The 27,471-nt window shown below is 39.3% G+C and overlaps 1 protein-coding gene and 1 non-coding gene across 2 annotated transcripts in view; one reads left to right on the forward strand and one right to left on the reverse strand.

Annotated features, from left to right (window-relative positions):
• The window catches only part of LOC124164527, a 258,207-nt gene that overhangs the window by 104,948 nt on the left and 125,788 nt on the right, over nt 1-27,471 (forward strand). The window lies entirely within an intron of this gene.
• Nucleotides 13,986-14,069, reverse strand: Trnal-uaa. Its single transcript has one exon. It is a non-coding gene; the product is annotated as a tRNA-Leu (tRNA).

Here is a 27,471-nt window from a genome sequence, read left to right on the forward strand (position 1 = left end):
CTATTCTAAATTGCTCAAGCAATCTGAGCGTGTCACGAAGCCTCCGAGTCTCTTGTGGCTTTCAGCCTAATTCGATTGATATATCCGCGTAACGCTTTCTGCATTCCCGCGGCAGTTTTGGACGAATCACGCACCTTTCCGTTGTATTTTATTAAGTTCGCGGATTAAGTATTTCTGCACCAGATCCCATATGTTCGCTGCATATTCAAGGTGTGGTCGGACAATCGCGAAATGTCGCCTCTCTTTTACTTTCTCGTCCAAAAAAATGGGAGCGGGGTGAGTATTCAAGAGGCTTAAAGGCAGTAATGAGTGAGGTAGATTAATAATTGGCAATGTAAAGAAAATAAAAGGAAAAAGTACATATGCTGGTGAAGGTCATAATACAATCAGCAATAGATGCACATGGCAGGTAAGAATGTTAACATACAAAAGAGGTGGTTGATTCGTATGCACTTCGTCGTTAAAGAGATTATGCGGTCTATTAAAAATATTTCGAATTTCTCGTAAAAGTGAGGCAGTTGAACTCATTTGCAACAGTTTTCATCTGCTCCTTATGCTGGTCCATTTAATTTGGAATGCTCTCCGCGGAGAAGGAATGGGTCTCATTCTGAGAAGAGAAATCATTGCCTCGCCCTTCGCCTGCCCATTTAGTTTTCAGCGGACGGCCGGATTTTCATTTTTTTCCTGATGAGGGGGTCGGATTGGGCTACCAGTCACGATTTTATTCGGAGATAGATTATGGCAGCTAGTTATTTGGTGGAATCAGAGGAAGGAATGAATTAGGGTCGATGGAATCGTGAATTCACTCCCAAAAATTGATTATCGTACAAGTCATTCATTGTATCATTGTTTGGTCACTCACTAATCGGCGATCGTGATATCTTCCTCTCCTTGTAACTCACCTTTAAATGGGCACATTGTGATGGCTAGTGATAAATGCATCTTAATAAAAGGGTGATTGCCGAAAGGCTTCGGTGATTTAGTCGGTGCCTATGTTTCATTTTATTCTAATGGTGCCACAGTTTTCCATTATCGGCTAAAGGACTCAGTTTATAATATATCACATGCCTGATTGATAAATGCAAATTTTAATGATCAAATACATGCTTCTATTAAAGAACAAACAAGACATGCCTTGTTTGTTCTTTAATAGAGGCAAGGCAAATTGTTCAATTTTTAGGGAAATGTCAAGCACAGTTTCAGTGTAAAACGCTAAAATTGCAATATATAAACAACCTATATCCTTTATCATACTTATATTATTAATTCATTGCATATATGAATAAAGTTTGTGGTTTTGCGTATTTATAGCAACTGCTTTTATTTTATTGTAAATTATTATGACTTTAAATGCATAATTGGTGCTTAATATGCATCTCATCGTCAGTATTGTCAAAAACTTGCTATTGCGAACAGTGGAATAGCATGGGCGAAGAGAACATTCTGCAAGGAGAAGAATCTACTTACAGCTGAGAAAACCATAGAATTAAGGAAGTAATTCATCAGATGCTGCTAATTGAGCATCTAAATGTGGTGCTACCGAATAATGATGAAGATAAAATGGATCGACCTTGTGAGTAACGAGGATGTGCTATGTAGAGTGGGAGAAAAGAAAAGTCCCCTAAAAACCTTAAGTAGAAAACGGGACAACTTAGCTGCTCACATAATAAGTCATGATGGCAGGATGTAAACAATCGTCAAAGGAAAGGTTGAAGGGAAGAAGGGCAAGGGACGGCCCCGAATGAGCCACAGAGGACAGGTTATAAAGGATCTAAAAGAGAGGAAATACGTAACTATGAAAAGGTTAGCAGATAGGAGAGAGGAATAGGAATGGAGAGCTGCGTCAAACCAATACCAAGATTGTTGGCTGACTAATGACGATGATTTTTATATTGCAATAATTGTTCTACTGGTAGAAAATCTGTTTCCTTTGATTTATCCATATTTAACTCTCATTTTTCAACGTTCTTATTTCCTAGAAAATAAATCCACTTCCTGATATTAATATTAATGCTTTCTTATAATGTTTCTCGTTCACTAATGTCATTTTTCTTTCATTTTCAGGTGAGTAAATCCTCTCCTTGGTGCTGTGGGTAATCGAATTAGTGTTTGGTGGTGAGTAATAGTTCGCTCATATTTTGATGACTTTTTTCCTTATTGGATTTTGCTGATACTAATCGGCATTAATGATTATAACCATATCGATCGATTATCTTCTGCGTTCAAAATCGTGTGCGACGTTATATCTATATAAAAAACCGACCTGCTCTGTATCCTGGTGGTACCTATTTGGGAAATTTTAATCCGGCAACACAAAATTTGACGTCATCGTGTAAATATGTGAATAAAAAGTCGTTATAATAGAAAAATATTTGATTGCATAAAGATTTTTTCCAACCAATCAGTCGAGTAATTCTCGAATTTAGTTTTTTAATCGCTTGGCAATTTTCGGCCAGCGAATGTTGAGAGAAAGGTAAGCATGTATCTATGGAATGCCGTGTAAGCTGTCTGATAATTCAGTCTCGACGTCAAGAAATTAGGCAAACTGTTTCCACATTGCGAGGAAATTTTCTTTAGCTGTTGATTTTTTTTTTGGAATTCCAATTCGACTTTTCTTTTTTCGTTACCTTTTTTACGTTGATCAAAGGCATCAGCGTAAAAAAGAAATAATACAATTTTTTATACTTGGTAGCGAAAGGCATATTTTGTCTTAAGCTTAGCTGAGAAACCGGATGCCATTGTAAAAATTTCGTCAGACGGTCAAGAATGTTGGGAAACAGATTGGTGGAATTAAAAAAATCTTGATTTACATAAGTTGGCTTCATTCGTGGAAGTAATTTTGAAATGATTTTGGCCTGCTATATTCCACGGCTTTTTTTCACGTAAAAAATACGTCCACTTGGAAAATTTAGCTGTGAAAATGCGATGGAGATATTAGCTTTATTACCTACATGTCTTTTTGAATGATTTATACGAATATAAAGTTTTCCTACAAATTTTATGCCCGGAAACGATGTTTTTCGTGAAAATATCTAAAAATATCGAAGTTTTCTCAGTTTTTTTGCAACAAGCTATTTAGTGCGAAAGTTACTGAAACAGTAAATGCGAATTCCAAATCTAGATACAAATTCGGGATATACTCTTATATAAACTAGCTCTGGTTACCCTCTGACTTCCTCTCAACAACTGAAAGTTGTGGTCTGATATTTATTTATTTATTTCTTTTACCTGGCCCAGATGAGGCCACAATGCAAGAGTCTCAGATCTGAAATTTTCTAAAAATGGGTTAATATGAACTACTATTGCTAACAGACTCCAAAAATTTGATTTTCTGTGAAAAGTCAAGCGGGTTACGGAGACGAACCCCTATTTACACCGAACCACAACTGTAGCTGATTTGGTAAAGACCAATGATGGCTTAAAATTTTAGCTTTGCGCAAATGAAATTTATTGTTGATTATTGGTTTCCGATGCGTTAGAATTAACAACAAATCACCTGTTTATGTAACCCCCCTATCACTCGAGCACAAATGAAATCTTTTCAGGCTTAACTTGGTAGAAATGCGACATATACATGATAAAATAGAAACTGCAAACCTTGATAACGGCATAGAATGTTGACTCAATGGTCGGTAATGGGTTTTTATATTGAAGTATGAAAATTACCATTTATAGTTTATATTTTATCGTGGACTCTCCGAAGCAAATTTATGGCTTTCTGCCTAGTTGGACTTTTGATACTCACAGAGCGCCCTTTTGTTAGTGAATAGGCTTTTTTTATTGGATGCATGATTTCAGGGATGCTGACTTATTGACATAGGACTGAAGTATTGGGGGGGGGGGGCAAACCGGGAATCTTGCCCCGGGAAATTTTATAAGTAGCGAGTTTTAAGTTTTTTAAGCATTTTAGAAGAGTCAAATGATCAATATTAGAACCCTGATAACTCGACTCTCGATATCTGGACACTCCGGGGAAAATCAAATAGCCTAACACATTTTTTCCTCACATCCATAACGAATTTTGAGGGGGCTCGGGCCCCCTCAAACCCCATGGAGTCCCATGATTTTCATATGGAAACGTAGCAACCTATTTGAAGCATTTACCGACTGCGTTTCGACTCAGTTTGCTTTTATCCATTCGTCGGAATCTATCCTACCGATCGTTACTCCCCGTTTCGAAATGCCATCATGGGTGATCCCATGAGGGTGCCTCCACTACCGGCAATTTGTCGCGTCGTGTGGAACGGGTCGGTTGCACAAATCGCCGTCTGTCACGCGAAGTCACGTCGCGCACGCATTGGACGGGGCTTATATCCTGTGGTTACGGGTGCGCACGGCAAGGGACGGTCACGCTTTGGAGACTGACGGGGACAGAGGGGACTCTCCCCGGGTTTTCCCAGAAACCGAATATTTATTTCGGGGCGCATCGCACACGAACTCGCGGGAGGACTTTTTATGAACCCGTTTACCACCAGCATCTCATTCACCTCATTATTCACTTGATCAAAGCTTTCGCACCTCATGATGATTAAAATGTTTAATGCGGTGTATGCCACGTAGTATATCGTATTTTTCCCCGATGTTTGGTGATCGACTGTCGGTCACTTCTTCGTGGAAGTATTGGTGGTGCTTGGCGCTGCTAAATTTGGCTATTGCGAAATAAAAAGTCAGCTGCGCAAACACCTCCGCCATTCCCTTGACGAAGTGACCGGCAGTCGATAACGAAACATCAGGGCAAATGCCGATATACCCCGCACCATACACCCGTATGCTACTTTCTAATAATCATTATTCAATTATTCACATTTACATTTTCTTTTAATTTCATCTTCATGGAAAGCATTTTTACCCCTTAACAGGGAATGGAACAGCGAACTTTGGACTATCCGTGTTTCCATTGGTGGTCTGGGGAAAATTTTTCCCGTCATCCGTCTGCAATCCGAAGGTTGGTTTGATGCAGCTTTCCACTCAACTGTCTTATCGTCTGCTCTTTCAACGCTTGCATTTCTGTAATTCTTTTATTTTGCGCCCTTCTTGACCTGGTCTATGGATCTCTTATGAGGCCTTCAATCTTCCCTTTCACCTGACCTTCAAAGATTATTTTCGTCACACCATGGTATAAACTACACCATCTCTAAGTAAGATCTGATGCTTTCCCGGCGAATATATTCGAAAAAGGATATTGGGGCTTCCAACCGGATGGTCTCTCTCCATTCTCTCTCCATCCTTGGGGCTAATGGTGAGTGTGATATCGTAGCCGAAATTGCGATGACTTTAGTTTGATTCATATGGCAATCTTTACTTCTACTCCTTTCGCTGGTCGATTCAATCTTCAGCATCCTATTTTGGATTATGGTTTTCGTTCTGAGAGGAGAAATCGGAGCGCGCGTTTCCTTAGCCCAGTTAGCAGTGAGCGGTCCGTGTTTCTTTCTTGGAGTGGTTGAGGCTACCGGTGTATATTTCATTGGAAGATAGATTATGGCATCTCTTTCTTTGGCAGAGTAGTAGCAGGAATGGATTATGGTCACTAGATCTTCGGATCTGAGGGACTTCTATCCAGAATTGGATTACAAATAAAGCCATTCAATGACAGTTCAGTCGGTGATTTATCGTTCTGCGTGATATCATTCTCTCAAGAAAAACAAAGCTAACTATTTCTCATATTTTAGTATGGCAATTTGAGGTGACACTTAAGTGCATGAGCGTAAGTCACCTAACCCAGGCGATGATAATTCTTAGTAGTTATTAAATTTCGATAGTTTTATAGAAAAGGCATAATCGATATCTATTGAAAGTGAGCCTACCTAAAATACCAAAGTGCGTCACATGGAAATTCTGAAGATTCATGACTTCATCAACTTTCATTAGTCTAACGGAAATATCTTCGAAGATATACCCATTTAAGTTTTACGGTAAAAATCGAATCGATGACTTAATTTTCTTCCGTCCATTTTCTATCTTTCTACGGAATCACTTTTGATTTCAGATTCAATGGCGAAAAACTTTCCTCATTGATTCCAGACCTCCCTCCCACGCTCACCCCCCAATTCCTCCCGCACCCCCTACTTTCAACCCCACTCCCCTCCCGAAGCCTTAAATTTGTGGACAAGAGAACCCCACCACCGCCCACGGCTTTAATGGCATCATAATGCCCCAAATGATTCCTCCATCGATCCATCATCCTTTCCAGTGCGTGACCTCCGGAAAAAGAATTTAGTAAAGGGTGCGTTTGAACATATAAAAAGGTTGCAGACCACTGTCAATGGTGGGATACAAAAGTGTACTAGAGGTATTTTTTTCAACCTCCGGTCGCTAACAAAAATCGCCAGACCAGCGACAACGGGTACCAAACGTATTGTGCGTTCTCTGTACCACATTCTTAGTCCCTCCTACTTTTTTTCTTAATTCTGCCATCATGCCTCAAAGACCTTAGTTTCTAGTTGCATCCTCTTAATGATGAAATTTTGCCAATATTTTCGGCTTTTGGGGTACTCGCGTCAAGGTTTTAAAGTGGCTAACTTTTTTCTCCCTTACGCTGGACACCTCATCAGTAGAGCTGTGTAATTCATGAATGAATCCGTTGTATTCGGACAATATCAAGGAAATGAAAATTCATGAGGCACGGGAATTTTGTAGAATTTTGCATTCTTCATTCTCAAAATCAAATGGATTCGAGATACACTCTGTTCATTCAGTTCATTATGAATGATTTAAAGAACCGATTCATTGCCACTGATCAAATCCCGAGAAGCGAATCCATAAAATGAACCGAAATTCCCACCCATATTCATCAGGGCTAATGACTAATGGGTGGAAAATGAAAAGCAAAACTTGAATAATAAACTTGAATGAAAACGTCGCGACGTCGTATTATTCAAGTTTTGCTTAAATATAAATCTAAAATGCGTAATTTTTGAAAAAAGTTTCCATTAGAAATGGCTACTTTGGCGCAATATATGTAAGCAAGCAATTTTTTTTATAAAAACGTAAGCATGAAAGGGGATACCCAAGACATATTACTACGTAACTTCTATAGTCTAAGTGAGTTTCAAGAAAGTCGAAAAAATTTTTTTCGTCAACCTTTTTCCGGATCCGGACCACTGTGCGTCGCTACATCGGAACTAGTTGTGCGTGAAAATAAATTTATGGCGCATAACAAAGTTTTTCTTTTCATTTACGATAAAATGAACTCGCGCAAGGTTTTGCCTGAGACGATTGAGACTTATGAGTTATTATCCCTGATGAAGTCTCCTGCATTTCTTTTCCATTCTTTATAACCTGTCATGTGTAACTCATTCGGGGCCGTCCCTCGCTAATGTCACAAATGAAGCGCTGCAGAATCAACTTACGAGTGGAAATGCCATCCCATGAAGCACCATACTCGTGCACAGTGGGCAAACGAGTGCTTTTTCATCAGGAAAAAGGCTACTTTTCATAATTTGAATGCATTACACGACTAATGGGTCTTTAGCCTTGATGAGGTCTCCAGCGTAAGAGAAGAAACGTTGACCATATTAAATACATTACGCGGGTCACTCCAAAAGACATTTATTCAGACGAACATGGACCGAGAAATTTATTGGTACTATGATAACATTTTATTTGAAAATGTACCCTGAATATGTATAAAGTTGTTTACATTTCGATTTTAAATATTCCTGTGAGAGGCATGGCTGTCCCTGTAGGTAACCCAACACTTTTTTACTGTCCACACCAGCTTTATTAGCATCAGCGCAATACAGTTTAATGAACTACTTCTGACTTCTTCGCACTAATTAATAAAAAGAGTGGCATTGTGTTAAATTCATTAGCTGCAGGATTTTAGGAGTTATATAGTCCGAATCAAAATTACTCTGCTGATATGCGATGAATTCTGAAGCACTCCATTTGTTTTATTCAACATATATGACTTATTGTGTAATATTAACAATTGCCTCGAGAATCGCTTTGAATTCCGAAACCCATATCTTTTTTTTGTGCATTAAAGAGTTTACGAGCCTATCAATTAATGCATCAACTAACTTATCCTCCATTAGCGTCATTGCTTGCTTCTCCATCTTCTCGCGTGCTTCAGTTTTGTCCTCGACTCACGCAAATTTTTCCAGTCGTCTTACTCTCCGATAGGATTTGCCGCGTTGCGCCAAAGTTGCCGCCATATTGAAAACGGGGAACAGTGTCACCACTCGTTTTCTACAATTTATCCTAAAAATCACTTTAACCATTGTCTGCCCAAGATGTTAAATGCCCCATGGAGTTGGCGCAACTGACAGCGATATTTAAAAATTGCATCGTAAGTATATGCTATTTATAACTCAACCCATCTCAAACTATCCTTGTATGCTTGATTGATCGTATTCCCGAAATATCATCACCTGAACTCCTGGAGTTGTTGGACCTGGTCTAATTGCAGTACTAATTTCAACTTTAAGTTGTTCTGTGCTTCCGTTGATATGGAAGCTTTCGGGAGATATTGGGACCAGTATCAAAATGTTTCCATTAAGAGTCATGACGAGTTTAGCCTGGATCATGAGCATCACTCGCCTGATTTTTGCTCGACGCCAGATAGCTATGTATCCTTGGAGACGTCACTAGCTATAAACCTTGGTTTTTCTGTTTAAATAAATTAAAAGTGAGCGCGGCCGCTTAGCTGACACCAAAAACTAGTCCAGAATTTGAATTTCCCAGAATGTACTCAGTACCAGTGGCGGATCTATGGGGGGGGGGGGGGGCTAAGGGGGATACCCCTCCCTGGGTATCCGATTTACACTAAATAGAATGGTAATAATGATCCAACCCCCACTACTGATAGAATTTTTAACCCCACTTAACCCCCCCTTGTACCTATCCTGGATCCGCCACTCCTCGGTACCTACCATGGTTCATAACCGATAGTTTAGGCCTGCTATTTTAGCCCTTTAAATGGAATTTTTACTTGGTAATGACTTATTCGCGCCGAAGAGAGCATTGGGATAATAATACATCACCTTACACCGTATGCTTCGTCTGAAATCACTGGTCCCTATGAGTGTCGTATAGAGTTAAAAGCTAATTTTTGAATACATGATGAATTAAGAAATCGTTTCTATAAGGCATAAAGGTTCTTTTCGATCATAATTTCTCGTTTATTTGAATTTGAAGTGAAATTTCAAAACATGCTCCATCTATCTATCCTGGCCAAACCCCCATTTTAGTGATAAAAACACACATGGTAATTTCCACACTATTTCATTTAAAACTCAACGACCGACCATGGTTTCAACTCTTTGTGTCATTTTCAAGGTCAACTTACCTTGAAAATTACACGAAGTGTTGAAACCATGGTCGGCCGTCGAGTGTTGAATTAAATAGTGTGGAAATTACTATTTGCGTTTTTATCATGGATATAGCAAACTTCCACAAAATCAAGCCTGAAACCATTTTATGCCCCATTTGGGTGTTTTGGCCAGGATGCATACGCCACACGCCCGTTAAGGCGGCTCGTGGGGTATGTAAATGAACGTGATTGACAAGTCGTTTGGATGTTTACGATCATGCTCTCCCTTTTGTGTTTTCCCACGGGCCCCAAGAGTCTGCCCGTGTGTGGATGATCAGTGTGGGACGGGAGTGGTCCCCGCCCTTTTTCCTCCTCTTTGATGGCCCTCGGATGTGGGTTTGTAGGACCTTCATTGACGGTTGCTCTCTCGTCTGCCCCCTCGGGCGATCCCGCGTCTGCGGAATAAACGGGGAAGGGGGAGGACGACTGAGTGTGGAGTGGGATTCGGAGAGAGAGTGGTTAGACTACTGCATGGAATAAATTAAGGAGGACGCGCGCCGAGTTAGAGACGGGTGGAGAAATAAAACACTCGGTCCACCTTTGCGGGAATCACCGATCCCTGCCTCCCTAAAATGCCCACTACGATAGGAAACACTCACGGTTGTATTTTTCACATTTATGAAGGTTCACCTGGCTTCAAACCCGGTAAATGACAACGTTTCGGTGTATAATTCTGTCATATATTTATATATACTTCAAGAGGTTCCTCGATGAGGTGTATAACGCGAAATTTTCCAAGGTTGTTGAACACCGTAAAAGACACAATTTAAGATAAAAAGAATAAAAAAACTATATAAATGTTCGGTGGCACTTACCACCTTCCTCAGAGTTAAGGATGAAGGAGAGCTGATTGGTGGAACAATATTTCTATTGTGTGAAATAACTAACTTTGTAATGTTCCACAAAACTTTATCATTCTGACCCTGGGTTTCAACAATTGGATAGCCATTATCAAGGTGATGAATCTATTGATAGTAACTATCTGGTAGTTAAAACCCAGGGTCGGAGTAAAAAAAGTTTTGTGGAACATTATAATGAAACATTATAACATTATAATAAAAACTCTGTAATGTTCCACAAAACTTATCATTCCGACCCTGACTTTCAACAATTAGATAGTCATTATCAAGGTGATGACTATGTTGATAATAACTACCTGAGTACATAGTTAAAACCCAGGGTTGGAATTAAAAAGTTTTGTGGAACTTTATGAAGTGAGTTGTTTCGAATTAGAGATAATTCTGTCACAGTCTTCAGGGAACAAAACGAAATTGAAAAGTAGTGTGAAGCCCGAGAAAATGTGCTTAATGGAGATCTACCAGAATAATATAAAATCATGTGCATTTCTCACAGTCCATGATTGCAAGAATGAAGATTGCCTGTATTTTTGTCCTAGGTAAGGATCTATTTGCTGATCACATTAATGTTCTAGATTATCTCCCAATTTCCGATAATATTGACAATGGCGGTTTTGAATGGAGGATTTTGCGGATTTCGGCTTAATTGATTTTTCTGGATTTCATCAGGCTATTATTGTTTCTCTTTAAAAAATAAATCCTTGGTACTCCTTCCAGCTTCTTCGGACTATCTTAAATGAACTTTCTTTATTTTAAGAAAAAAGCGATAGCTAGATGTAAAAGGTAATAGATAAAGTAAACCTCATTCGTTATAAATTAGCATTATGCGTGGTACAAACAACAGAACGCGAAGCGGCATAATTTCGGTGGATTTATACTTTTTTATTTCGATATTTCGAATTGTATGGCTAGAATTTTCAAGTAATAACCCCTTGTGTACTTGGCTTGATAAAACACAAAATTGTGTAGTCAAAGATTAGCCTACTACGGAGAATAAGCTTTCCTTGACCCGTGATATGCAAAAGAAGTATTTCGAAGCACATTGCCCTATTCGATTGATTGATGTTTATAGACTCTCACGTTCGGCAGCTGCAACTATCCATCGTCATACCTCTGGTGAAATGTGAGGACGTACGTTGTGTCTCAATGAGTTCGCCTATTTCATATCGCAGCTTTCTCTTCAATTCCAGCGGTTTCTTTTCCCTTTGCCCGCGTCTGGATGCCTATATTTTTCCAGAAACGAGAATTCTCCCCGCGAGACAACCCTTTGATTCTTCGCGGAATTCTCTTCAGAATCGTGAATTTCTCAGATTTTCTTCTTGGTTGCCTCATTGAGAATGTAGAGCGAATCGCAATGTAACTGAAAGACGTGTATTTTTCAGAAAACATGGTTTTTTCTAGGCCAATTGTAGCTGTCATACCGCTGTCTAAACAAATGAAAACTTGTGATGGAAGTTATTTACATTAGTTAAACAAAAAGTTGCAATATTTTCACTTAATTCCATGAAAAGTCTATGGAAATATTGCAATATCTTATTTGACTAGTATTTATCCTGTTGCTAGGCTGCTTATAGTTATAACCCTGAGCTAAAATCCTCCTACAATGATGAGGAAAAATTGGCTGACATGCGTTGACGTCACCCTCCTCCGCATATACATGTACTAAGGAGTGATTAAACATTGCTGAGAAAGCTAGTCCTACACTGTCGTGCATAACCTGGAAAATTTTCTAAAGTCACAAATATTATTCCTGAGTGATTCTTTGTTACAACGTAGAAATTTTTAGGCAATTTTCAGCTGAATTGATGGTTCAATTTTGGTTGGTTTATATACTGAACGTTTTTTGTCAATCTCCTCTTAGCCTCCTATTTGCCACGTTTGGCAAATAAAAAGCTATAATGAGAGGAGGCGAGTTGCCAGTTGGTCGGCGTGATCGCTTTTTATTTTTATTTCTTCTTTTTGTGGATTTTATTTTCCCCTGTGAACTTGTTCCTTTAAATCGAATATTTACTTCTTGTGTTAGAACCTACTTCCTTAACATTGGCCACTCTTGTGCAGGTGTGATTCGGAGAACACCTGCTGGCACCTTTAGCTGTGTAAGAGGGTCTCATGGAATTTTGGGACTATTCAGAGTTTGGGGAATTTTAACTTCTCCCTCTTTCTTCTCGAGAAAAAAAAACAGATGGATTTCAGAAATGTATTCAGGTATTCGTAGTGTGGGAGCCTCGTTACGTCATCATTGCTAAATATCTCAAACGAGCAACGATGAGAAGTAATGTATTTTTTCCGTTGCTCCTATATTATTTAAATGATATATTAGGCTAGTTCGATGTTGCGTTTGTAAGTACGAGTTATTAATTTGTGTGAAATTCTGGAGAATTCAAACAATCTAAGATGTTTTCATGAGGTACATTATCATTTTCGGGATGAAATAATTTTAAGAAGAGAAAAATCCCGATGGAGTTTCGCGGATTAATTAAACGGAGTTCTTTTAGATGCTTAAAAGTGTGTGCAAGAAAATGGCTCTATTTTTGCAGATTTTGGAATGGCATTGAAGTTACTAGATTTTCAGAGAGGAGATAGACATATATTCGCTCTCATTTGCTAATTCTACGCTAAAGCGCTCAATAACTTAAGTATATACTCCTAAAACATCTTGCTCCGTCAACTCAAATATTTTCGGACGGCAATTCTACACCTGCACACTGTATGCCTACCCCCTGCCAAATACTCTAGAAGTGTTGTCTCGGAGTCTTCCGTGGCGTACAGAATTTGTGGATTTCTCCATTTCAACGCGGCGATAACCCGGAAAATGGATAAATCCACAAATACTCTAGAAGTGGCTTACAGGGTATCATGTAGATGCAGATTTAGATACATAGAGTTTATATTGTTAAGATACAACCCCACAAGCCGTTACGATTGGGCGTCTGTTAGGACACCAGCCGTTATAAATAGAAGGGCAATGCGCTTAATTAGTTCCGCATCGCATATATTAAACGTTTATTAAATACTATCGCATAAGAATTACATCCGCAAAAAACTCGGCACTTCAAAATTCGGCATAAGAGTCAACAAACAAAAAAATTAAAGTTGAGGAGGTACAAGGAAAACGGTTCATTTTTAGGTAATTAAGGTGAACGCATTTTCGTCGCGCAATAAAACTATGATTCTAGACGCAGCAAGAGCCTAAAACTTATTTTTGGATGCAACTTTTATTGTAAACAGATTCCAAATTTTGGAAATAGATATTACAGAGAAATAGAGATTATAGAGTAATAGAGACTGATTTTCAATTGTACGAAATGAATATTAGTCGATCTATTCAGCGGAAAGGCGGAAGTATCATTGAGTGTTTTTCGCTTCAATTTCCATGACTCTTAACTGCGTTTTTCTTTCAAGTCTTTTAGGAATTCCCTTCATTTAATGCTAGGATTTAGTGCATTTTCTGACTAAAATTCTTCTAAAATTTCTATCGGTAAGTTACAATTCCATGAAAGTGGAATTCGCATTTCACGTTGGCATAGAAAAAAATACACCCCCTGCCAAGCACCCACGAAGTGGGGGGTCAGGGAGTGAATAGATGGGAGGCAGGGAGTAGATGCAGTTTTTCTTCAAATATTTGTGCGGTTTTTTCACTAAGGAACCACCATTTTAATTAATGGGCTTTAATGTTATTTTAGGTGCTTGGCGTCGAGTCACCAAAGATACTATTTAGTTTTTCCGCAATTGATTTTTGTTACACCAGAACACGCGTGGAATTAATTAGTCATAATATCAACCAACCTTACTCTGTCCTGCCGCATAAAAATATTTGTCAGGTGTGGGGTTCGAACCCACGCTCCCATATGGGAACCAGAACTTAAGTCTGGCGCCTTAGACCGCTCGGCCAACCTGACGATGTGATATAGTGGTTGTACGGAGAGCTCACATTCTCAATTTCCTATGCAGAATCTTTATATATATTAGTGTGTAATAGCCATGTTTCATTGGGACTACTTAAATTTTTGTGGATTGGTTGCTATGCCCACTTGTTTTCCTTCGTGGCTTCCACATTTTATTTGAGGGGCTGAGAAGCCAAGGGATAAAAGTGATTTTTTTCTTCTATACAGAGTTAGGTACCATAATTAAATTAAAAGAATACGATATCTGCTAGATATTTAGTAGGTACTAAATGCATTTGATTTTCCTCTCAATGTCTGCATATAACAGAGACACACTCGTATCGCTAGGCTACTAAGCTGTTGTCTATTTCTACTATCAATTTCTGAATCAAACATTGATGAGACAAAAAATCAATTGCACCCCTACTCTTCTCAACCCCTCATTTCTAAATGTGGTTATTTGCGAGGCCATAGGCAGGAAAAATGTTCGGGGATTTTTTTTAAGGGAAAGGGGAAAATTCCGAGGGGAAACTTTGGAGACCATTTCTCCTGAGAATTTCGTTGGAGGATTAAATCCCCATAACCTACGACCTTGGTTATTACATGTAGATGTAATTTTAATAGATTTCATTTTCTTCCTTGCGATAAAATACTATACTGTCATGTCTGTATAGTGACCTATGCTCTAAGAATCAGACGCTGATACGAAATTTGGTAATACTGATCCGGTCTTATTCCTCCTTCAGTCATAATTCTTAAAGAAGTTCCCATTTTTTACGCTTTTATAACTGTCATAATTCGGCCACCCCTTTTAAAATTTATGTATTGTAACCTAACCCCTTCCCTCCCGGATAGATTGATTGGGGGTACACATTCATTACTTGTGGCGTTAAGGGGGAAGAGGGGGTCAATTCTATTCCATTCTAACTTGAGGTAAAGCGGCAGGTCCTGGCAAGTATCACGTAATTTTTTTCCGCAAGAAACAGTGTAAACTGAGTAAAATTGAGCGGAAAGTGTTTCTCTACTAAATATAATTCAACAAATTGGTTTTTTTAATCCAGCACGATGAAGCATTTATTAACGTATTTACACAGAAAATACGCATTTTGGACAGTTTCACGTGAGATTAGAGGAAGGTCGTTGAGCCAAATCTTACGATACCTCACAAACGGAGTACGGGGGGGTCAAAAAATCGCCGCATTCACCTCACGTAATGAATGGCCGTCTTCTACGGAATCTCGACACTAAGGTCAGTACCTAACGGTATGAAATACTGTATGTTGCGATTAAATTATTGTAAAAAATAAATATAAGTACTCTCGTTGAAAGAATCGAAAGAACTTAAAATATTTTAGCGGTCTGTAACTTAGTAGGTATTGCACAATTGCACAACTTTGCACAATTTCTTTATGCGTTTAATATCCTCCTCGGTCCTGTCGTATTGTATACAATACACCATGGGCGTACCCAGAGAAGGGCTGGAGGGGGCAGCTGCCCCCCCTAGAAGCAAAAATCCTTAGTCTTTAAGAAAAATCAGTACTGGATTGAAACGAAAGTTTTAATCAAATTTTCTTTAAACCCACAAAAAATAATATTAGTATAACATATGAATCTAAAATATATTTTTTTAGGCAAATAATTTTAAAAACTAATAAAGAGCTGTTATAGTTTCCTTAAAATGCTGGCTTTTTTAGCATGGATTTACTATTGGAACTCTAACAGCTGAAAAGTTTTGCATTTACATAAATGTGGACTTATTATTTGTAACTACTCGTGACCATGTGGTTTGCATGCGGGGGTCCTCTTCCATGCTGATGTCGGTGACGAAAGTTTTGTCGATGGTGATGGGTGACCCCTTGCCAAACACTCTAGAGGTCGTTGTAAATGCTGCTCGGGTGCCTCACCGGGTAATATCCTACATGACTTCCAACGTTTTGTCGTCGAGTTGCTTTACATCGTCAGGGCTGAATCATTCATCAGCCCTGAGAATGCAGTACGACTCGTACGCCGAAACGTTGGCAGACATGGAGTAGATTACCCGGTGGAACACCCGTGCAGCCTTCACTACCAGCATACGCCGAGAAAGCATCGGATTATTTTCACACCCTAGAGGTCGCTCGCTTGCCTTATGCAGACGTAGATCCTTGCCGAGCCGAGGGTCATCTTCCGCGAGAGAAAGTAGACCCCGCGGCGGATCAAAACGCGGAATCATTCGCGGAGGATCACGGACTGCGGTTTTCTTTTTTTTTCTTTCCTACCCATCCCCACAGCTCTCCTGCCTCTCGCCACGCCCTCTGTCCTTGACCATATTCCGTCCCGACCGGCTTCAACCTCGTTCTTCTCTTCATTCGGCGATTCCCAGCGGTCATTCCCCGCGCGGTGAAACCAGCCGGCGGAGAAATTAAAAGGAAGGCCGCTGTTTTCGTCCTCTTCTTGTGCCCGTTTTTTTCTCAGCACTTTATTTGGTAATGATTTTGATATATACGGATAATTTTATTTGCCGGACTCGGTTGCGGCATGGTAACGTCCTCTCCTGCCAAATTCGGTGGTTTTAGAATAAAATAAGAATTATATAAATTTATTGATTTAGGTAATAAAATATTTAATGCTCTGTGTTCTGGAACTGAATTTGAAGAACCAAATTTTGCACTATTTGCCACCCTTTTTCTGGATTAAACACATAACGATCGAGGGGTTAATTAATCAATACGGAATTCATCTCATTGTTGAAGTTATTTACTCCAACTTTACATATTCAATGTTTATAGCATGAGGTAATGTTTTATAGGCAGTGTTTTCAGGTTTTATCTTGTGGATGCATAGCATGTGATTAAAACCGAACTAAAATTAATAAAAGATAATCCTTCCACATGGTGATAATGCAAGGTGCGTTGAAACCGGTTTTGTAAGTGAACTTTGGGTAGAAATCTTTCGGTCAATTTTAAACAATATTTCAGTAATTTTCTGAAGAGAAAATAGCCAATGGAAAGATTAGATGGAATACCGATATTTTAGTTCTCAGATGCGTGAATATTCAGTGACTAATTTGATATTGAATCTGATGATTAAAACGTTATTTGTGAAATGTGTGATTTTGATGTTTTTAGTAGGATATTGGAAACATTTAGAGCATGAAAGCGACCTCTCTGGAGGCTGTCTGAAGTTCTGTCCGACCCTTATTTTTCGTATTTGCTGGCTTAAGATGGAATGGATGTGCAATAGGAATTCTCAACGTCGAAAGCTTTTGCATTTACATGAATGTGGACGTATTATTTGTAACTGCACTTGACCGTGTGGTTTGCATGCTGGGATCCTCATCCATGCTGCTTGCTGGTGACGAAATTTTTCGTCGATGGTGATGGGTGACCCCCTGCCAAACACCCTTGAATTAACTTTGGTGCCTGGGAGTGGTGGAAGAGATATCAAATATGAGAAGAGGCTTCAAAAATCTTTTCGACGTTTCAGGTAAATTGAATCTCTACTGCGAAATAATGACGCGCACGTACATATATAGTTTTCAGTGCCATATATCAAGCTTAGGCATGTAAGATAAGTAGCTTTTACGAAGGAAAAAAATCGTAAATTGATAAGTAAAACTCTGTTTATACGCATCGGTGGTATTCACCCAATATTTGCGTGGAGATATACAATTTTTATCTGCTCCACTGGGGCCTGTAATGAACTTATTCTGAGAACGCATACCTTTTCATTGTCTTTCTGACCGATTCATGAGCTGCCATTTCTTGCTTCCATACATGGAATCTGAGAGAAATATGTACTTCCAACTTTCCAACTAATCCGGTAATTTCAAATAGGTGTTTCTGATTTCAGTGTTTCTCACGAACATAGTTTTGGTAATAGATAAAACAGCAAATTGTATCTTAAATATCAATTAGTACCCTACGTATCTTTTAAACCTCCCTATATGTGAAAATTTGCGGAATGCTTCGGACAAATGGGACAGCCGATCAATTTGCGCAACAGTTACCGGAACCAATGCGTCCTAACAAACCGCAATGCACTTTACTTAGTTTTCCTTCGTTCCAGCTGAATCTTTTTGGCACTCGTGCATTAGGTGCTCTTTAACGATAAGATTTTATGATAACATGATGGTGGAAACATAATTAAGAATCATTTAGAATATTATTTGGAAATCATAAAGTTATTGTAGACTTTAACAAGCTTAAAAATACTCGATTCTTGTACTCGAATCAATTATTGGCCCGCTAATCAATACTATAGCTACTGAAACGCCGTGCCTTGTTCAACTCCATTTTTTATTTAACTCTAATAATTTAATTTCGTTATTTATTTGGACTTTCGATTTTTTTGGATTGTTAAAAAGAAACTTTAAGACAAAAGACGTTTCTTAAGGAGGAGCAATTCCAAATTGATGTTTCAAGGAAGCTTATATTAGTTGAGGGATCCCTACGTCACGCTACATGTACCAATTCGTACTATTTAATTGAAATAATTAATGTCTTGCCCTCTGACAAGCCGACTATGTCACTTATATCGCTGCGGTAAGTGTTGGTGATGGAAATTGAAGTTTTCAGGAAATGAAAACGTGTGCGGTATTCATGTCGTTGACCACTTCCTGTTTTAGAAAGTTATCGGCATCTGCCTTCGGCATAGGGGGCCGGCCGGCCGGCCGCAGGAATGTAATTATTCGCTGAAACGAGTTTTTTTTTTCCTTTTAGAATTCGTGCGAGTCTTCACCGCGATAGATGCGAGCGGCGAGGGCTGGGGAAAAGCGTTGCATTGTGGACCAGGTGCGAGAAATTATGAGGAGTTGGAAAGAAGGTCAGGGGAGAGAAGGCCAAATTCTGTATTCGGCTGTAATTTTACACGTGTCCTCCTTCGTCACCATTATCAGTAGCAATTACACTCTCCAAGATCTTGTTCTCATTGGAACTTCATTCCAGCCAGTTAGGCCTTGGATGCCTGTGTAGGGACATGGAGGAGAGAAAGTAGAAACCTGAATTGGACAGACTGAGAAAAGCAATAATTTGCATGAAATATCATCAATTCTATCGCGAGAATGGGCACCTGAAATGGTGGGTAATGGATCCTCCTGATGAGATCTCGCAAAAATACCCTTAAAAAGAAAAATATCTTAATTTCACGAATTGAAAAAGCCTATTTGAAGAATTTCATGCATCGAACTGTTTTCAAAACGTAAGCATCGAAAAACCCAATTAAATTCTGTGAAGGTTTACATATTGATACTATCGGATCAGCAAGAAGTTTGCTTACATTTCGTCCTCAATCTGCGTCATTAATTATACAGGTGTAAACATCCATAAATATTTGAAAATGCGTAATTCATCTAGTGTCAGTGACAATGTCTTTCGGGGATTTATGAACAAGTTTTTGTTTGACTCGGATTTATCTTGATACGTAGGTCAATTCCCTTATAGTTTAGTCTAGGTTTGATGAGTAATTGTTCTATTTTCCAACTACCTTTCTGTGGGATTATAGAGGGTCAAATGATTGAAATTCTCTTGAATAGGGTTGCAAAGAATTCTCTTCCGGAAGTAGCGGTCGCCAGTAGCATTCCAAGAATTTCCTGCACGAATGGATAGTTTGCATATTACTCTTCTGTAGAGGGAGAGAGAGAGAGAGAGACCACCAAGCTCTCAATGGAGAACAAGTTTGGATTCCCGGAATTGGAAAATAACCAATATTGGCTTTTTAATAGGGTTGGTCTCAAAAACTATATATTTCCACCATGGATTAGGTATGTACATTTTATGATATGTATTAGGTGAATCAAATAAATATTATTTAACTGTTTGTTTACCTAAATGCACTCTATAATTCTTCCCTTAGTCATTGTAGTTCCTGTTTTAGACTAGGAAGACAAAAGGATTGTGCGAAAAATCCACAGAAAAAAATCATTCACTTTGACTGGGACTCAAACCCGGATCCCTCGATTCCCGGCCGAGTGCTTTCGAGGGATTCCGAATGTAAACGAAGGATCCGGGTTCGTATCCCGGTCAAGGCGAATGATTTTTCCTCTGTGGATCTTTCGCACAGTTTGTGCATTGCGGGTGACTCCGTAAAAGTTATCACCGTGGCTAGTCCCGGTATACTTAAAAAGACAAAAGAAACCCAAAAAGTCTGTATGCAATAGCATACTTAAATGAAAAAACAATTTTTCAATGATCAATCGCTCATTGATTCAACCCGATGGTTGTATTTGAATTCAATGATTAAGCCTACTACAGTGATGTTATTTATGATTAACATTGCTGATTTACTAGTTATATTTGTAGAGTAATTGCTCTTTTGAACTATATTGCGTTTTTTTCATCAAGAAATTGTATTAGTGTCCTAATTGGTTTAATGCGAGTAAAGTACGTGTTCCAATCAAATCAAATGTGATGAAACATTTTCTGAGGACACAATTATATAGCCTATTGTCAGAAAATCCAATGTTTTCAGCCATAATAACTGTACTTCCGATTTGAACTATTAAGTATGGTACCTGTTGTGTTAGGTTTACATGATTAATATTGTAGATTATCCCGGCCTGTCTCCCCTCCCAACTTGGACTTCCTTCTTCAGCTAACTATGACGCTTATTCCTACTCATTATGTCAATAAATCGTATACTTTCCTTTCCCTTCCTCACCGACGTAGCAACCTTCCCCATAGCAGAAATTATAACATCCCCTTCCCTATTTGTGCCCACTCCATCCAAATGTATCTCATCTAGAAGCTTCCTCTCCTCACTCGCCATATCCAGCACTTCTATTATTCCTTTATTACGTTATTCCTACTCTCATTAACATCGACGGGGTACCGTGTAAGCCACCACCAAGGGGTGATTCCACACCAGGCATGCAGCAGTTATCGTAGCCTTAATCAGACACACACTCGCTTGCCGGCAACAGGCAAAGCACACAGGACTGCGACCAGAAACTAGGAGAGTGCTAAGGACACGAATATGCAAATAAAACTATTAGTTAGTTTGTACTCTCCGTCCACTTCACCTCCTCCATTCATCTATAAGCCCACATCTCGAATGCCCCCAGTTTTTTTAAAATCGTCATCCTATTTGCGTTTTCTCTTGTTTCCGCTCCGAAAAACGCTTCACGTCAGATCATAATTTTCTCTAGTCTTTTCTTTAAGCTCTCAAATATCGATCCTATCATTGGCTACCTTCTCTTAATGAACGCCTCCTCTGCCAGTGGCGGATACATTTGGGGGGCGCCCTCCCCCCTTGCGGGTCCACCCTTATTATCTAACATTCCATAACAACACAACTTTTTTTACGATTGCAGTTTTTATGTCATAAGATATCATTGTCTTGTGTACGTGTATAATCAGTTTAAATAAAACTTTCTTAAACGTTGCATGTGACTTGATTATTTTTCATAACGATAAAAGTACAGGTAGCTCAAGATATCTTTAGCGCCCCCCCCCCCCCCTTGAGTTTTTTCTGTATCCTCTGCTGTCCTCTGATAACACAATTCTCTTCCTGATGTCCTTTCCACTGTATCCGTTTCCCTCTACCATGCCGCTCAAATAGTTTAACTGCTCTGCCACCTAACATTTGTGACCACATACCTGTATCTTAAGCCTCACATTCCTTGCCCGCGATGCTTTACAAAATTTCGCAGATTTTGCCCTTTTGTGGCTTTTATTGTATTCCTCGCAATGCTTGCGTAACGCATCCAGTTTTCTCCCAAACGCGAATTAATCAACGGCTGATCATCGGCGAACCTCGTTGACTTTATTACCATTACCAAACACCATTACCTCTACTTCTCCTCCTATGACTATAATTAATTAAAAATTTTTTTTCCTTGAGGTAATAATAAATCAGGTTAGACTATCCGGAGAATCACCTATTGGTTTAAAAGGCTTGAAGATTAGAACTAGTGACAAATTCAGTGGAAAACTCTTCCACTGACGTGCACAATAGATGTTGACAAGGGTAACGCTTACAATTAGACGCAGAAAAAAACATGAAAGTAAGGTTAGTAAAATAGGATTGGAGTAGATATTAAAAAGGTAACTTGGGGTATTGGGTAAGGGTAATAGGGATAATAACTCCTTCTTTCAAACTAATCCCTCACCTCAGCATTGCTAAATATTGCAAAACAAAGGCGATATTGGACAACATTGTCTCAGACATTGCTTGCCCAACCTGACTCTCTGTTGGTTACCCTCACTTTCGCATTGAGCATCGCCATATACACCGACACCTACATAATACCGTGAGATCAACCTCTAGGGTATTTGGCAGGGGGTGATCAATCACCAGCATGCAACATGCAAGAGGATTCCCATGTGCACACGATGCCGTCATAGAAATGATACACATACTAGCAAAGTATAATTCCGCATGCAAAGGCAAAATTGTCAATTAATCATGAAGGCAATTTGCCGATGAAGCTAGAACATGCAAAACTTACACAAAAATACACAGATTATAAATGAACCGCCTGTCGTGAACCAACACCTATTTTCCTCAGAATGTGCCATAATAACTGCTCGTCCGACGTGTCGCTAGTTATAAATAAATAGCATATAAAGCCATCGCGTGGAAGTCTAATCACTTAACGTTCACGCTCATAATGAGTTTTTAACCTCTATTTTCTATGGCGTTCTGATCCAAAATATACTTCCACATTTATAGAAAGGCATACATTGCCAACTACTTGTGAAGGCGATTTGCCAATGAAGCTAGAACATGCAAAAATTACACAAACAAACACAGATTAAAAATGATTTGCCTCTCGAGAATATGCACCTATTTTCCCTTAACAAATGAAGAAAACGGTCTCCAATGACAGTTTTCCCCTTTTCTTCAACTGTTAATCTATAGAGGCCATAGAGCTCAATATGCTTTATTTACGTATTTTCCCACTAATGTGACATAATAACTGTTCCTTCGACGTGTCGCTAGTTATAAATAGATAGCATTTTAAATTATCAAGTGGAAGTCTAATTACCCAACATTCACTCTCGTAATGAGTTTTTAACCTGTATTACCCACGCCTTTGCGATCCATCATAGTTAAAGCCCGGTGGAACGAAGGCTGTTGGCCAGTCACAGAACGAAACCAGCCCAAATCGTCTCCCTATCCATCTTCCTCTTCTTCTCTATTTCCTTTTTTTTAGCTGCCGTAGGATGCGCCCTGCGGCCATCTTCCCCTCCCATCGTCCCACTCGTTCGCCGCGCACTCTCGCACGCACCTGGCCCTAGACAACACAACAACACTCTCCTGGCTGCACCTGTTCCAAGCCCACCTACCCACAACCACCGAGCATCTCCACCTCCCGGCCGACTGAAAGCCTCATCTTCACCAACACATTCCTTCCTTCCATACCCTGCTTCCGATCCTACTATACTATAAGCTTACTCTCATCTTTTTATTTTTCTGCCGCTAAACGTTACCCTTGTCCACATCTATTGTGTACGACAGGGGGAGAGCTTTCCACTGAATTTGTCGCTAGATCTAATCTTCAAGCCTTTTAAACGAATCGGTGATTCTCCGGATAGTCTAACCCGATTTATTACTGCCTTAAGAAAAAATAAGTTATTCATGAATTATGGTCATGTGAGGAATTATTTAAGCTTTGTAATATTCAACTGAAGGTTTACAACTACGTGACTGGTTTCAGAAATATCAATATGCATTTAATTGCATTATTATCGCTCTTTGATATTTTGGTTTGGTTGAGTGGTTCATTTTTTTTGTTTTACATTATTTCAAGTACTTAAACTCAGCATATGGATCTGGTATTTTTTCGTGAGGTGTATTGATAAATAATGCTTTTTATTCATTCAATTTATTTGCCTTTACCCTTCACCGTTGCTTGAAATGATGATTTTTTCCTGAAAAATCATTCATCACTCTCTAAAATCAATTTGACGTTTTTCCGTGACATTAATTATCATGATAATGATAAACGGTGATTCTGACTTCGTGATGCAACGCCAGTCGTTACATGTCTAAGTCAGCATCACCATTTTTATTAGCGTTGTCTAATTCTGGAAGTTTAGATAATAATGAAAATATACTCTCGCGGGACACGTGCCAGGTCTTACGGCTTAAATATTCTGTGGAATATTACAAAGTTTAAATCATTTCCCCCTCGTATAAATTCCACGTAGTTGAGCTGTCTACTGTTGAATTAAAATTATAAGCTGCTGTCCTTAAGACTACGATGAGCATACATTATTTCATGCTTGTAGCAGATACAAAATTAGTTCCTTTTCTCGCGTTATATTCATTCCAACTTTAGATTGATGCAAAATGTCGACGAGTCTATGTAATTCTCTTACTCTCAGCGTATTTTATTAAATGTGCCCATGAAAGCGTTTGGGAAATGAAAAGTCAAGCGTGAATGTAAATATAGCACCTACAGCTGGATCTCCGTTAACACGATGAGTGCAAACGCACAATTTTTCGAAAAATTGTCATGCTGTAGCCACAGCAAAGTGTTGTCCTCTTGAAAATGACACAGAGATATGGGGTTTTTATTAATTTGGTGTCGAAATTATAGGTATTTAATACGTCCATTATCATTTACCTCTGTTGATGCGAAGACTTCCGTGGCACGACGATACTGAAGGCTACTTTTATCGGGTTTTTCCCCGTCGTCGTTGTGACAGAGACAACAGTTTCTCTGCCACAAATAGGACGCGGTGACACCCGGAAAATGTAGCCTTCATCATTTACCTCTGCTGTTTGGAATCTCGCAAGCCTACTTCCGTAAAAAAAAGTTGGGTTGTTAGTATACAACCTGGTAAATAAAAATCAAGTCAAGCTAGTAAAAGTTTATTTGCAATGCTGCCTACATAGCATTGGTAGTTTTTAGGCATATTTACAGCATTGATCCCGTTTCGAAATATTACTTTTCAGTGCTTTTGCAAAGGTTATTTTAAAGTTAGTATTTGTCTGTGAGCATGTAGCAACAATTGTTAAAACATATTTTCTTTGAAACTCCTTTCTTCCGAAATGGCTGCTGGTCCGACATTTTCCCGAGACGTGATGGAAATCGTCATAACCCCACGTAGACTGCCGTGTAGTTACTGTCGATGTTGAAGCAAATAGCTCCGGCCTGCTTGGGAATAAATGGCTTCAAGCCACTCTGACGCTACGACGAGTCCTTTGAGAGTGAGGAATGCGCTACTGCCTTTTGGGCAGTCTGTCCTGTACCAGGGTATAACGTCCTGGGGAATGCGTTCATCGCTATCAAAGTCCACCTAAGCGCTCTTCGTCATTCTTATTTTTTACTCCTGATCTCCTTTCTTGAGCACCCATTATCCTCTACCATGTTGTTGCTACCGCCTCTCCCGCTGGGTCCCTTGTAAGAGACCCCTACCGAGGGTCCCAAGGCCCACCTTCCCCGCCCCTGGGGCCCCATCGCGTAAATTACATAACGCCCCTCTGGGCCCAAGATATTTTCCTCTTTCAGTCGAGGGTAAAGAGACGACGCGGTCAGTATTATTTCGTCGCTTCATTGGCTCGCGACTTCAGTGAAGATTCTCGGGAAAACGAACTCGTGAGGAAACTTTTCGATCCCATCTGTTTGTTTATTGAAGTGTTTTACCGATTACGGTGGGTTTTTCCATGGAGTATTTAAAAAATCTTCCTTGGCAGTCTCCCCTGACTTGAACTGTCCCTTCCCTCCTCCTAAGTCCTATAACACTGACAAACACTTATCTCAATTCTTTTCCCATTTCTAGTTCTAATCGAAAGAATTCCTTGCCGGAAGGAATAATAGGAATTTTTGGATAGAATGAAAAGGAGTAGGCTTCATTGTGAGTTGAGGAAGGAAGTACGTGTAGAGAGAGGAGACCTCCAGAGTACTTCTTAAGTACTCCATGGAAACCTACCTTAATCGGTAGAATACTTAAATGAAATGAAATAGGCAACGAAGCGTTGTCCTAAGAATTTTCAAAAAATGCTCTGACATGCACATTTGAGAAGATTTAAGCTATTGCAGGTGCGGTGGAAAATTTTTTCTGACAGTAGTTATCACTTCTCCCTCCAATTCGCTCTTTTTTCTTGGAGATGACCGATGGAATTTTTGGCTAAAAGAGATTCAATCGCCCTTTGCTGAGATGATCTTTTTCACGTGTCTTTGGTGGTTTCCTTGGAAATTAGAAAATTGAAATATGACATCCCAGAAAGGTGGAGTGGGGTAGGAAACATATTGTGAGCTGTCACGCGTGTGGCTAGGATGCCGATAAGGGTCTCTTTCCAGGGTCCTTGGCCGACCCTGTCCGGGTCTTCTATTCCCTTGGGATTTTTTTGGAAGATTTAAGGGTTTGCTGATTGGCTGAAAGGCGAAGGTGTTTCCTTTGGAGCCTGTTCTGCCGGAGCGTGTGGCAGCGAAATTGAATTAACGGTATCTCTGCCTCCTTTGTCTTCTTCTTCGTAGAATTCCTCTGTCAAGGTGAAAAAGCGAAAGTAAAGCCGTGGCTGAATTGCTTGTTTTATTATTTTCTCATTTCTGCTCGTCACTTCCGAGCTATGCTGTAGTAATTGTGGAGTACACTTATGTAGAACTGATTAGAATGCTCGATTGGCATTTGAGTAGCTGATTTATTCCACCAAAATTCTGGAAATAACTATGTTGACAAAATGAGCTTATTTACCTTTATAGTTCTAACAGATATATATGATATAATTAGGCAAATAAATTAATATGCACCAATAAATTCATTTATTGAGCTATAATTTAATAATATAGCCTAAATCAAATAAAGTTCTCGAATAATTGCTAATTCATTGCAGACGTTTGACAATAATGATTTTTCTGTAAAATAACTCCAGTGCATTTTTTAAGGTCAACTGAAACGTAATGTAGACGTAAAATCATTTCTAACAGAGCAAAACAATCTTGGTGGAAGCCCTTTAATTTTCAGTTGCTGTAAATCCAGTGCTGCGAAGATTAAATTAATTTTATGAAGCATCCTTCAAAATACCAAACTATGCGGATCGGTAGAAGTTTAGGCCTTTTTGAGAATGATAATCAGCAGCTACGGTTGAAATCCACAAGTATAGGTATTTTTCTCCGGGATTTTCCACTTTCAGCAGTGGAGAGGATGGAGGAAATATACGATTTCAAGTACATACTTCGGCGGATAATTTTTTAAGTTCTCTCATCAAAACCTGAACTACGGGTGGTTACTTGGTTATTTAATAGTTATAAATTACGCGTGCAAATAGGGTGGTTTCCTATTATTTTTTTGCTGCCAAAATCGAAAGATTATTACTCCTGGTGTACGAATTACACACTTTTAGATTTTTAAATGACGATATCTATTTTTCGCGATAAAACGAAAAGTGAAAAATTTCAAGCGCGCGATAACGCGACGGCTAAGTAGGAATGATGGGAAAAAGTCCGTGTGACGCATTTCTGGTTCCCCCTCCCGCCTTGTGAGGTGAC

This window comes from Ischnura elegans, chromosome 8 (genome assembly GCF_921293095.1).
Source record: "Ischnura elegans chromosome 8, ioIscEleg1.1, whole genome shotgun sequence".
In the NCBI taxonomy this organism is placed as follows: domain Eukaryota; kingdom Metazoa; phylum Arthropoda; class Insecta; order Odonata; family Coenagrionidae; genus Ischnura; species Ischnura elegans.